Source organism: Dama dama, chromosome 10 (assembly GCF_033118175.1).
Source record: "Dama dama isolate Ldn47 chromosome 10, ASM3311817v1, whole genome shotgun sequence".
NCBI lineage: Eukaryota > Metazoa > Chordata > Mammalia > Artiodactyla > Cervidae > Dama > Dama dama.
Genome location: NC_083690.1, coordinates 27,435,122 through 27,438,398, shown reverse-complemented (window position 1 = coordinate 27,438,398; position 3,277 = coordinate 27,435,122). Strand labels below are relative to the sequence as shown.

The 3,277-nt window shown below is 44.6% G+C and overlaps 1 non-coding gene across 1 annotated transcript; it reads left to right on the top strand.

The window, feature by feature from the left end:
- The first annotated feature begins 2,777 nt into the window (after positions 1-2,777).
- Positions 2,778-2,884, top strand: LOC133064099 (U6 spliceosomal RNA). The gene has a single exon (XR_009694573.1). It is a non-coding gene; the product is annotated as a U6 spliceosomal RNA (small nuclear RNA).
- Positions 2,885-3,277: the final 393 nt, after the last annotated feature.

The window sequence follows — 3,277 nt, the reverse complement described above, 5'->3', positions numbered from 1 at the left end:
ACTCCCTACCTCCATGGGAAAAAAGAAAACATTTCCCATCTTCTGATTAGAAGGCTTGAGTCCACCTAGAAAACAGGTCAGGAAAAATTCCCTGGTGGTTCAGTGGTTACGACTCTGTGCTTTCACTGCTGTGGATCAGGGTTCGATCCCTGGTCAGGGAACTACGGTCCCACAAGCCATGCTGTATTGTCAGAAAGAAAGAAAGGAGGGAGGGAGGGAAGAAAGGAAGGAAGAGAAAGCAGGTCAAACAGAAAAACAGAATCTGGAAGACTGGTTATTGTACAAGTGTTTGCACCATATGAAGTGTTTGAGGGGATATCTAAGTGATCAGGGAGGCCTCCTGTCAGGTCTCATCACCTATCCGACTGTCCTCACCCTCTCTGCCACCCCTCCTCCAGATGAATATTCCCGAAACTCCTTCAGGAACTATGGATAACTCCCTTCAAAGCCTTGGTTGACTCCCTACGAAAGAAAGTTTTGACCAAATCGCACATTGTGGCAGGTACTAGGAGCCCATTTGAACCGGCTAAAATTAAAAGAATAAATCTGTTTAAAGGATATCACAGAGCCCTCAGGGGGACCTCAAAACAACTTAGTCTTCCAGGTGGCTAGAGCACGCACCCCATCTCCCCCCATCCTTCGCTTCCTCTCTGCAGACCACCTTTCTCTACCTCTTCAACAAAGCTCAAAAATGGTTGCCCTTTATTATTTTTTAAATATTTATTTATTTGGCTGACCCAGTCCTAGTTGTGGCATGCAGGATCTTTAGTTGTGGCATGCAAAATTTTAGTTGCAGCTTGTGGGATATAGTTACATGACCAGGAATTGAACCCAGGCCCCCTGCCTTGGGAGCGCAGAGTCTTAGCCACTGGACCACCAGGGAAGTCCTAAGTTTGCCCATAATTGACAACCTCATCCCAAATGAAAAAACCATGGGGCCCAAAATCTCTAAATGTCCACACTCTAAAAAGGGAGAAGCTGACTGGGCCAGCTACAGTGCCAACGCCTATTCTACAGTAATCAGCTGAGGCCAAGGGAACAGGGTCACATTCAAAATATAAACCAGCCTATAAACCTGCATCTGGCCATCTCATCCTCAATCCCTGGGAGGGGCAGTGGTAATCAAATAGAAGTTGTGAGGCCAGGGCAAGGCAGAAATGCCAAAAGTTCTTTGTTATTTGGGGTAAATTTCAATCTTATGACATAACTTGGCTGAAACTTCTTTAGCTTCATGTCCTACTCTTTCTTCCTCAGTCCTCATCGGCCCATCCCTTTTGCCTGAAATGTGCATTCCCCATCACCATGTGTCAGAATCTTCCCAAGGTGATTTCGAAGGCTTCATGCCAGCTTCACCATGAGGAAATGGCAACCCACTCCAGTCTCGGGCCTGGAAAATCCCATGGACGGAGGAGCCTGTAAGCTACAGTCCATGGGGTTGCAAAGAGTCAGACACGACTGAATGACTTCACTTTCACTTCTACTAGAAGTGTAATAAGAAAACTGATTTGAAAGAACTCCTGAATTACTTAATCCAAGCTTCCCTCACTTCACATAAATCTGCCATATTTTAATTTCCACCAAATCTTCAGCCAGGGGCCTACTCATATACCTCCAGAGATGGGACACACATGACTTCTCAAGGAGATTCACTGTGTCTCCAGCACTGCTGCCTTTAGGAAAATGCTTTCTTGTATTACATGCCAATGTGCCTTCCTGTGACTTCTATTCTTTAAACTTTTTTTTTTTTTTTTTGCTGCATGGCATGTGGGATCTCCATTTCCCAACCAGGGACTGAACCTGTGCCCCATGCATTGGAATTGCAGTGTCCCAGCCAATGGAATGTCAGGGATGTCTCCCATGCTTTAGACTTGGTTCTGCCCTGGGGAAATGCTTGTGTGTGCATTCCTGTGTGCTAAGTCACTTCAGTCATGTCTGGCTCTCTGCAACCCAATGGACTACAATCTGTCAGGCTTCTCTATCCATGGGATTCTCCAGGCAAGAATACTGGAGTGGGTTGCCGTGCCTTTGAGAGAATCAATTCCTAGGCAGGTTGATAAGAAGCCTGGGGTCCCCAGGGAGCAGAAAGGGGTCTGGGGTTCTCGAAATGGAGATAGGGGTCTGGAATTCTCAAGGAAGAGGAAAGGGCAAACATCTTTTTTTCTCCACATTCCTTAGTCTTAGTCACATAAAACTTAAAGTCACATAAAAGTTTTTTTCTTTAAGCTGGGAATTGATGATTACACAACAAACAGCTCTTGAAACCCTGTACTAAGGATTACATAACAACAGTGTATCCTGCTTGAGGACAGCTTTTCCTTCCTGGAAAACCTTCTGGCTAATCCTGTTATCTTAAAATGTAAATTGTGGGAGTGGGTCTAGTTAAGATCTTTACAACCTTGTGACATTCTTTTGATATATTGTCAGTTCAGTGCAGTTCAGTCGCTCAGTCATGTCTGACTCTTTGCAACCCCATGGACTACAGCACGCCAGGCCTCCCTGTCCATCACCAACTCCCAGAGTTTTCTCAAACTCATGTCGATTGTGTTAGTGATGCCATCCAACCACCTCATCCTCGGTCATCCCCATCTCCTCCCACCTTCAATCTTTCTCAGCATCAGGGTCTTTTCCAATGAGTTAGTTCTTCACATCAGGTGGCCAAAGTATTGGAGCTTCAGCTTCAGCATCAGTCCTTGCAATGAATATTCAGGATTGATTTCCTTTAGGATGGACTGGCTGGATCTCCTTGCAGTCCAGGGGACTCTCAAGAGTCTTCTCCTGTGCTCACTTCGGCAGCACATATACTAAAATTGGAACGATACAGAGAAGATTAGCATGGCCCCTGCGCAAGGATGACACGCAAATTCGTGAAGCGTTCCATATTAAAAAAAAAAAAGACTTCTCCAACCCCACAGTTCAAAACCATTAAGTCTTTGGTGCTCAGCTTTCTTTATAGTCCAACTCTCACATCCATACATGACTACTGGAAAAACCATAGCTTTGACTAGATGGACCTTTGTTGACAAAGTAATGTCTCTGCTTTTCAATATGCTGTCTAAGTTTGTCATAGCTTTTCTTCCAAGGAGCAAGTGTCTTTTCATTTCATGGTTGTAGTCACCATCCACAAGTGATTTTGGAGCCCCAGAAAATAAAGTCTGTCATTGTTTCCATTGTTTCCCCATCTATTTGGCATGAAGTTATGGGACCAGATGCCATGTTCTTCGTTTTTTGAATGTTGAGTTTTAAGCCAGCTTTTTCACTCTCTTTTACTTTCATCACT